The sequence below is a fragment of the Calidris pugnax genome, unplaced genomic scaffold, assembly GCF_001431845.1.
Source record: "Calidris pugnax isolate Ruff unplaced genomic scaffold, ASM143184v1 scaffold95, whole genome shotgun sequence".
NCBI classification, from domain to species: Eukaryota; Metazoa; Chordata; class Aves; order Charadriiformes; family Scolopacidae; genus Calidris; species Calidris pugnax.
The window spans coordinates 9,530,805-9,541,512 of record NW_015090885.1 but is presented as its reverse complement, the minus strand read 5'-3'; the positions used below and the strand labels follow the sequence as shown (position 1 = coordinate 9,541,512).

Sequence of the window (10,708 nt, the reverse complement as noted above, 5' to 3'; positions counted from 1 at the left end):
ACAGAAATGTTAGCAATGGTTCCTCCAGTTACCAACTATTTTTATGTCTCACTTTAAAGGGGCACTGTTAAAGATAAAAATGCTGTGGATAGTAGAGAGGACCAATATACCTTCTTTCTAAACTAGAAGCTGAGCTCTGTCTTTTGGTAGTCTAGGTAACTAAAGTCGATTTTATGCAATGAAAAATAATTTCTTCTAAACATTAATGATTCCTGATTTGGCATATATCTGATCTAGTTGTAAAGGTACTGAACTTTCTTTAGGAGTCCTAGGAGAACATCTATATCCAAATCAAATCCCACTTGTAGCTGTACTAATAAAAGTTCATCCATGTGATTGAAGGGAAGTGTCTGATATGTTTGTTTGGGTCATTAATACATTGTCCATGATGTCCTGAGATACTTAAGTATTTTTCAGTTTTAGTTTTATAGATTTGTTAATGTCATCACACATAAAGATTAACAGGTCTCACAGCATGTTAACTGGGACGCTTGCTCTTTGAGTTTCACAGTTAACACTAACATAAACTAGTCCGGGTCCTCTTTCCAGAAAGGACCCAAAGTGTGTTTGAAAACTAGCACTGTTACACAGCTTCACGTTGCCCATAGTACACCTTGCTGCAACTCAAGCTTTCTGACCCTGATTTATATGTATTTGCAGATGGGAGAAGGGATCACCAGACGAGGAGTCACCTGTCATCTATATAGTATATCTGCAGGTTGCTTCACATTGGTATCATGCATCCCAACTAAAGGTAACCCTGACATTTTTTCTTTCATCTGTTGATACTCTTGGTGGTGTTGAAGTTATCTGTGTTCCAGCTTAATGCAGAATGACTGAAGTGTGCTTTTTTCCTTCTTATGTTTGGGTTTTATTTTTTATTCATTGTTATCCTCTCCATAGTGGGAAGCCTATTGCTGCAGTAGCAGTGGAATCCAGTGATTTGAAACTTAAGCTCTGCTGGGGACTGTCCAGTATAGTTTGTTACCTTGAGATTGGAGGTGTGTGTAAAGGAGCAACAGATGGAAGCTGCACAATTAAAAATGCAGACCAGAAGACAGTGTAAATCGCTGGAAACCTAACTATGCTAGGAGTTTCCAATGAAAGGCTGTTTGCAGATCTGTAAACAAGTCTAAACACCTCTTACTGTGATGGTGGTACACAACTCTCTACAGGTTTGACCAGCTATGTCAGAGAAGCTGAAGATTGTACATTGTTACTGAGGTGATATATTCAGAGTGTATTGATGTGTACAGGTTATGGATCTTGCTCTGTACAAGATGGACAACTTGTATTGTCTGATATTTTTTATAAGTAATGAACACTTGAAACTTCAAGTAGGTTCAAGTCCATGAGAGTTGCCAGTGCCACAGAAAGATTAAAAGTTCCTGCTAGCCATTTTCCTTTAGCTTCTTTACTGAAACACTTCCACTTACTTATTTTAGAAGGACCACATATTCCCCTAGACAATTTCTTGGATTTCCTGTTCCTGTCAGTGCCAGATACCAGTGCCAGTGATTTTTCTCCTGCCTATTGTGGTTACAGTATTTCTTCTATAGAAATCGTCTAGAGGCCACAGACTAATTTTACTAAAGTCAGTAGACGGGAATTACATGGCATTGACTCCTGGGCTCCCTCCGTCTGTTTCAGATTATAACTATTGACCTAGAGGTGAAAGGCTCTATATCCCATTACCAATTCCCTGAGTTATACGGTTCCTTATAACAGCATTTTAAACAGATGATGGAGGATGCTAGTATTCAATAGCATCAGTACAAATAGCACTTACTCAAATTTACTGGCAAAGATACCTTCCAGATTTTGTTTTCGAAGAACAGATAAATATCTGTATGTGGCTGCACTTATGAACTCCTTACAAAATCCTTGAGTCCTTATGGATCTAAAATTTTTACTGAAGACAAATATCTTAAGAAAGAGTTAAAGACATGAAGATCTGGATTTGTTTTAGAATTCTGGCATGCTATTATTCACAACAATATTCTGGATATAATAAAAGCCTTGAATTCAGAAAATCCCCTGGTACCACATTTTCCTATTTTGAACACCAGTGTTCATTTGAGATTGGGACTTAGCACACTTTCTCATTACTGCTATCTTAAAAGCTGCACAACTTTGCATTTCAGTTCTATTGTTTCGTGCGTATGTCTGAATAGAGAAGAACTGAGATAAAAAGAAATAAGAGTTAGGGAGGGTAACTCTTCTTGCTATTGAATGCAGGTGGAAATCTACATCATCACCACCTGTTACATATATTAGTTTGTTTGTTTTTCACTTTCATCCTTACTTTAAGCAACAGATGTTGTGTCCCATCCTGCCTTTATTATCCTCTGACCAGTTTTTGGTTACCTCAGAGAACACAAATTAAGCTGCTAGACATCTCAAAAATTATACAAAATTCTTATATTTTTATATAAAAAGTATGTGACCAGATCTATTGAAAAAAGACAAAGCACCAGAATTTGGTATGGAAGAACATGAAGGTTTGCTTCAATATAATTTAATTTCTGTGGTCTGATTTTTATTTTTTTTTTTTAAATTTTTTTTTCCCCCATCCTCTCACTTGCTCTGGAATACCTCCACTTAAATCAAAAGTGTTGCACTACCAAAAAGTCCATGGCAAATAAGTCATTTTGGCCCATATAATTAAAATTTATTTGCACAAATCCCAGGTAAGATTTTGTAGAGTTATTCTGGTAAAAGTGTATAGAAAACACAGTTTTAGGCAATAAGCACTATAGCTTAGAATCGTCCACATCTGATTCATGTTGAACTTCTTTTATAAAAAGTAACCTCAGAAAAGCAAACTGGTTCCAGACACACTTAAACTATCAAATTGTTTTCATGTACTTCTAAGTAGTGTATGCATTCTAGGTATAAAGTTTTTAAGTTACTGCTATTCCTCAGGCCTCTATGAACTTGTAATTTCCAATACTGTCGTGTGACTGTACTGTTATTTTTTGTTCTTATTTGTGCAGTGGTAAAATTGTTACAGATTGGCAGTGCCACAAAGAGATAACTTTTTGACATTAGCCTCACTACATTTGGCTAACAATTAATTACACATTTTTAAAAGAAATTCTGAAACAATGGAAAAAGATGTATGAAGGTACATGAGACCTGGAAGCTATGACCTATTGAGCTATACATTTAACATGCCTATGCTTAATAGCAAGAAGCAAGACACCAATAACAAATTAAAAATAAATTACACACAGTTAATTATAAAAGATACAATCAGTACACAACTACAAACAGGAAAAAATTATCTAGTTTTTTCAACAATTTGAGCCTGTGAACTTGCAAAATGTATCTGACTTTTCTTTCTTCTTTGATACTATGCATATGGAAATGAAAAGAAAATCTACTTTTTGGTGTCTCTTTATTACTACAAAACAAATGTGTATCAGATGTGTGGATGTTGACTGAAGTGGGATAAGTTTTATTTGGTATGCCAACAAGAAAATTGCTTAAGTGAGGAAAAGACAAGGTTTAGAGAAGCGATGAGTTGCAGATACTGTATCAAAAATGAGAGTACAGAAAAGGTTAAATAATGAACAAAAAGTGAAGTAGAAAAACAGAAGATAAAAGAAATAAGAGTTAAAGAGAAGCCTAAATAGAAGGACAATACAGTATAGTGAAACAGCTGATTCAGGGTAGCATTTCTGGTATTAATCAGAAAAAAAAATTTGGATATAAGATAAAGAGTATCACGTGTCTGCTTTTATAGTGAAATATAGCAAAAAAGAATCTGAGAGAAAAAGGAATCTCTTTCAACAGCTTTTCTTTGAAAATCATCACTGAGGAATATTTATATCATTCATTGCACACCAAAACCAGAAGCAGAATTCTTATTTTTGAGTATGTTTTCTCCTTTGACCCTTCCAGGTATCTTGAAACCTGTGAATAGAAGTCACAAAATGTTTAGAAAAAATAGTTTGGAAACTCTCAGTTAAGAATGACCAGGGTTTCAAATAAGACATCTGTTGCCAAATGAGAAATAGCAAAGGGAAAAAAAAAAAATCTGAAGCTTTCATAAATTTCCTTGTCATTAGCAACATTAACTGGAAAGTGGAGCAGTCTGGAAGGAAGTGGGCAGATTAAATATAGCTAAGTCTGCCACATTTCCATCTGCTTTTATGTATCCAAAACAGAAAAGAGCCACCTGCTAATCAGAAGCAACCCATCTCATTTATGAATGCAATTAGTCTTTTTTAGTTAATCATCTTAATTAGTTTTGAAATCTTTAAACATACGGGAAAACAGCACAAGATCAAAAGATAATAGTTCTACAAATGAAAGTTGTAAAAATATGATGAGTAATCAAATGAGTTCAGGACAAAATCGTGAAAATTGCAGCATAAACAAGATTGTGGTAAAAATAATAATTAAAACCCCAACCAATCTAAACAAAACCTCATCTAAACAAAACATATGATAAAAATGGAAGAGGGAGAAAACAGTAAGAATTATCTCCCTAGTGCCTTAATACCTTTCTCACCTCCAAATATCCCACAGTACAAACACAGACTGAGGAAAAGGCAAACAGAACGTGCTTGGTTCACCATATTTAAGTGTGTTGGTTAATTGTCCAGACCTCCTTCATTTAGGCTTCAGTTGATTACTTTTTTTTTTTTAGGTTATGTGTTTTGCTTCATATAAAAAAATACATAGCTAGATTATTTACATATCAAACATTGCCATTAGAGCAATCATAAATGAATTTTTAGATATTCTCAAGACTTTTACTCATTTTGTTTGTTTGGTTTTGTTGATACAGCTGTGAGCATGGTAAAATGAATCCATGGGATCTGTACAAAAACGGGTGTTGCAGTTCCATGAAAGCTTTCACTAAGGAGCAGAGCACCCAGATGCTTTGCAAGCTGCCTTTGAAAGCATAGCTTTGTGGTAGGTACAGGACTGGGTTTATTTGTGAGCACCATTTTTGACCTGCTTCTCCTGGTTAGTTGTTAGTTGGAAGCAGTTATAGTTTAGCTTTGGTCAACCAGATTCCTGGCCTTTTGGGGCAAAACTCATGCCTTGAGTAACTTGAGTGAAATCGCTGGACAGGACCTGATTATTTAGCTGTTTTATACTGCTATGATGTCTCCATCTAAGAGTTCATTTCCACTTTTATTTTCCCTTTAATTTCCCTGACAGCAGTCATCCTTTCTGCAAATCTACACTTCCAGGGTTAAATCTTCCCAGGGCCAAGAACTAGAGCACATGTATCTGATACTTTGGGATGTTCTGGAAATGGGAGGCTATGTTCATGAACAGGCTTATGAGTACAGCTGTACTGGTGGGCAGGGAATAGTGCCAAGCCCCTCATCAGTACCAGGAGACCTTGCGCACAGAGGTGCTGAAGCACTGAAATGTGGACTCACCCATCCAGCACGAGGAGATTCATGCAACCATAGAATCATAGAATGGTTTGGGTTCTAAGGGAGGTCAAAGATCATCTAGTTCCACCCCACTGCTAAGGGCAGGGACACCTCCCACTGGACCATGTTTCCCAAAGCCCTGTTCAACCTGGCCTTGAACACTTCCAGGGATGGGGCATCCACCACTTCTAGGCAACCTGTTCCAGACTTTCATTATCACAATAAAGAATTTCTTCCTAATATTAAATCTAAATTTACCCTCTTCCAGTTTCAGATAGTTACCCTTTGTCCTATCACCGCAATCCCTGATAACGAGTCCCTTCCCATCTTTCCCGTGGGTCATCTTTGGGTACTGGAAGGCTACTATGAGGTCTCCCTGGAGCTGTCTCTTCTCCAAGCTGAACAGCCCCAACTGTCTCAGGCTATCTTTGTAGGAGAGGTGCTCCAGCCCTCTGATCATCTTCGTGGCTCTCCTCTGGACTCATTCAACAGATTTACCTAATCTGCCTGCCAGTCAGAGGCATCAGAGTTGCAAATTTACAATCTCAATAGCTAGCATATCTGGGAGGTGTGCGGTATGTCTCTGCCCTCCCTTTATGGTGATATCCCCATGGATGAGCTGCATTAGAATCATAGAATCATAGAATCATAGAATGGTTTGGGTTGGAAGGGACCTCAAAGATCATCTAGTTCCAACCCCCCTGCCATGGGCAGGGACACCTCCCACTACAGCAGGTTGCTCAAGGCCACATCCAGCCTGGCCTTGAACACTTCCAGGGATGGGGCATCCACAGCTTCCCTGGGCAACCTGTTCCAGTGTCTCACCACCCTCATAGTAAAAAATTTCTTTCTGATATCTAATCTGAATCTTTTTTCTTCCAATTTAAAACCATTTCCCCTTGTCCTATCGTTACCCTTCCTGGCAAAGAGTCCCTCCCCAGCTCTTCTATAGGCACCCTTCAGATATTGAAAGGCCGCTATAAAGTCTCCCCGGAGCCTTCTCTTCTCCAGGCTGAACAACCCCAGCTCCCTCAGCCTGTCTTCATAGGAGAGGTGCTCCATCCCTCTGATCATCCTCGTGGCCCTCCGCTGCACCTGTTCCAGCTGGTCCATGTCCTTTCTGTGTTGACTCCAAAGCTGGACACAGTATTCCAGGTGGGGTCTCACGAGTGCAAAGTAGAGGGGCAGAATCACCTCCCGTGACCTGCTGGGCACACTTCTCCTGATGAGCTTCTTTGCTGTTGACATCACAGAGGGCACCAATAGCTTCAGTCCTACAAAGACAACCTGCATGCAGCTCACTGCTGTAGGCTTTTTGGCTGCCTAGATATGAAGTGTGCTACATGCGTTTTCTAAGGAAATACTGCTTCACTCAGCAGAGCAATACTGTCATTTAGCAGGTTGATTTGCTACAAATGTGTTCCTATGGTTAAGTCGGGATGTGTCTGGTGACGTACAGGTCCTGTTTCACAGTATGTACATGTAATCTAGTTTCCTTATAAAAGAGCAAACAGGTAGTCTGCAAGACATACCTGGAGTGTCGGAATGATCGAAAGGTAGGCTTTTAACATGAAAGAGACTTTTGGGATAAAGATGAGGAAGAGTGAGTTTTAATTAAAAAACCTCTCAGCTTATCTTCTCACTCAAGGGAACATGATTTTTCAACCATTAAAAGCAACTGGAGCATTGCAGTTCTTTTCTTGTGGAAGGAGAAATAGGTCCTAACAGAGTGAGGCTTACACCGTGCAATTCAGAAAATTTCAGGTGTGCCCAATTTGCTATGCATATGTTGCAGTACTGCATGCAAGATGCAGTTTCTCCACCCTGACATGCTTTCAGGAGTGGGATGCATGGGATGGCTAAAGAGGGGGGTGTACACATAGCCCACCTTTTCCAGAACAGCCTGGACAACAGTTAGTAAGATAGGGAGGTGTCTGCTGTGTGTTCATGCCATGCCAAACTCCCAGCATGCTAAAGAGAGAGAAAACCATAAGTGGGATGAAACAGTAACCAGGGAGTTGTAGGGAAACCTTAGAAAAAGGAGTCAGCTTGAAAAGGAGTGACAAAATAGCAAGAATTTTGGATGTTTGTGAGTGCAAATTAATAGTTTGTTAATGCCAGTGTAGTGATTCACCTGCTCTTTTGTGGGTATCGATCCCAAATGTGTAGTTTTGGTAGTTCTTTACAAGTTGTTAATAAATTGATAAACTGATGTAAACTGTGTAAATTGAGTGGATTTTTTTCCCTGTTATGCTGCTGAACAGCAAGATCAGGCAGTTGTGAGAGAATGGAAAATGAAAAGAGTGAACTGCAGAGAATATTTTGCTCTCTTACAGTATTTGACTGTCCTGTTGCTCAGAGATATTACAGCTCCTCGGTGTGTTTTTGCCTTAAATAGTGTATGGGTTGTACTGATATAGTTGTTTCTTTACTATGTAGTTACAAGAAAAAAAAATATAAATTTGGGCCTATATCCAACAACAAATTAACTTTTTTTCCACTCTATGTAATATGTATTGAATAATGGATAAAAGGGAAAAGAGAGAGGTAAATAACTCCACAACTCCTTCCTTTACTTCAATTACTAAAAAAAAAAAAAAAAGAAAAAAAAAAAAGGGCAGGTGTTTGAAAAACCCTGTCATATAAGATTTCCACTTTCTTTGGAAAGCAAGAACATTGAAGTGAATCTACAATTGCTGGTTTCCTCTAGAAACAGTAACACTGACCTTCCTCTAATCCTTTTGACCCACTATTGTAAGGCTGCTTATAAACAGAAATAGAAACCACATGCTGTCAGTCAGGGCATCCTTAATTTCTCAGCCCAAGTCAAATAAAGCTATACCTTTCATGAAAGAGCTCATAATTTTTCTCCTTTCTTGCAGCTGAGAAGGAGCATAATGGATAGTGACACTGAAAAATCACAGGTGGGTAAAAGCTGTGGCAACACCTTTTAGAGCTGAAAAATATCCATCCAAAAGATAAAAGTATGTGGTTGGTTGGGTTTTTTTTGTTTGTGTGTGTGTGTGAGTGCTCCTACAAACAGCTTCTCACTTATTTCTAAGTGGACAATTTTCCAAGTAGGTAATTCCTAAACCAGTCTATCACAAAATACCAAACAGCCATTGATCACATTCATGGTGACACTTGATACTGTACCATTTTTTTCCTTGCTCCCCAGCGTGCCAGAGAGGCTGCTGGTGGCCTATATGGGGGCCACTTGCTTTTGGGGGTGGAGGAGCACTGCAGTTTTTAGTGTGAACAGGGGGACCCAGTTAAGCCCTTGGTTGTCCCCATATATCCCATGGTGTTTCATTGGGCAATTTTAGTGCATGTGAAATAGATTCCTTCAAAGGAAAAATAAACTGCTCCAGGTGTTTGCCAGAGAGGAAAATGTGTGTGAACCAACAGTTCTTTTTGAGCCACCTCTGAACTATGCACACACTAGGGATGTTCAGTCAGGCAATCAGACTGACTGTAGGCCAAAGCAAAACAAAACCCCAAAATGCCTATAGCATAGATGTGAGGACCTCAGAAATACTTGCTTCCACAAGAAAATCTTTCCCTTTTGTGCTAGTGTAGATAAAGCCCAAAGTAAATTCCAGTTTGCAGAACTGGGTATTCTCATAAACGACTTTTAGTTACATATAAATATCAACAAGGAAAAAAAAGGGAATGATTAAATAAAAAAACAATTTTTAGAGAAGTCCTGATTGCTTTAGATGTCTTGAAAGATACCATCCGCATAGGAACAAAATCAAAATTCAAGTTACATGTACTCATAAATACTCCATTAGAAGGACTCATGTGACTCGTCTCTAGAAGATAACTTTATACCAGCAGAAAAAGAAAAAAAAAAAAAGGCAAAAAAGTTGTGACTATTGTTTTTTAAGAGCTGATTGATATCGTTGCCATTTTCTTAACATTTTAGTCCTTTGGCTGGTCATAACTGCCACTGTGCCTTGGGTTTTGATTATGTATAAGAATGGGTTACACAAACATCTCTCAGGATTGGGTCAGGTATTAACAATCCTGCTGTAAGGTTGGGGGCTGCACTAAACCACCTTTATTGATCCTTTGGGGTGCTATTTTTTGTATTATTCCTATTATTCCATATCTTCCTGTTAGTGATTCATGGTAAGGTATTGTCGGGTATGCTGTGTATCAAATAGCTTGGATGATGGATTGCCATCCCAAATATCAAGCAATTCGAGTGATGGATTTTCATCCCATGACAAGTCAGGACCAATTGCTCTAGGGGTCAGAACGGAACTGATAGTGAGGCTGTAGTTTGGAACAGCACAGAGATTATATGAAACCTTATGTTTCCATGAAGTTCCTAATTTGCCCCAAAGTTCCTCATTTATAGTAAAAAAAAGTCTGGATACTTAAGTGTTTCTATGATCCAAATATTTGAGTGTTTAAAAATAGCAATGGAAATTAGATATGACTGAAGTTTTTTCTAAGTTACTTGGAGATCTGTGGATATTTAAGGGATCAGTCTTTACTTGTTTTTCAGGGATATGGAGTGACAGAAAACGGCAACCGATCAGAAATCCCATTGCTTGTAGGAATGGTTTTGGTTATGAGGCCAAGTTGTGTGAGTATCTCTCTCAATTTGGAGGTCGTCAGGTTTCTCCTGAAAAAAAAAGTAATACCAGTTAGCTGTTTATAGCAAGATCTCTGAGAGCAGATCCAGGTGCAAGCTCGTGTCTGTGTGTGCTACCTTACTGAAGAATCAAGACTGGGTCTCCCATACGTCAAGCTTAGTACCTATCACTCAGTGCTTCCACCTACTCACACAATGGTCCTTCCCACTCTTGCTGCTGCTGCTTCACCTCATATAACTATTTAATTGGATTGGAGAATGACTCTGTAACCCATCCAGCTCGTATGTAAAAGCCTTGCTCCAAACAGTTTGTGCATGTGTGTTTGTTTACGTGAAATGGAAGGCTCTCATTAAGAGAGACTAAAACATACCCTTCTGCTAGGAAATGGCCTAGCATTTTGTGAGATATGGGTTTGTGTATTTCTCACAAGATACCTTTTGTTTAGAAAAAAATCCATATTAAAAACTGCAAACTGTTGTAAATTTTTCAACTAAAAATGTAATTGCAATATTTGTATTTTTTCTTTACATTGTGCTTTAAAGTTGTGAGAAGCTATTGGTTTGGGGACAAAAATTTCTGCCAAGGTCATTCTATTTGCCGCATAACTTACATTTGTTCACTTACATCAGGAGGACCCTGCAGCGCGCAGCAGTTCCTTGAGATGACAATTATTCTGATTTGGAATTTTGTGTACAATAA

At 38.5% G+C, this 10,708-nt stretch overlaps 1 long non-coding RNA gene across 1 annotated transcript; it reads left to right on the top strand.

The window, feature by feature from the left end:
- The first annotated feature begins 670 nt into the window (after positions 1-670).
- On the top strand, positions 671-9,990 carry LOC106891031. Its single transcript, XR_001412620.1, has 3 exons — positions 671-754; positions 8,285-8,326; positions 9,919-9,990. It is a non-coding gene; the product is annotated as an uncharacterized LOC106891031 (long non-coding RNA).
- Positions 9,991-10,708: the final 718 nt, after the last annotated feature.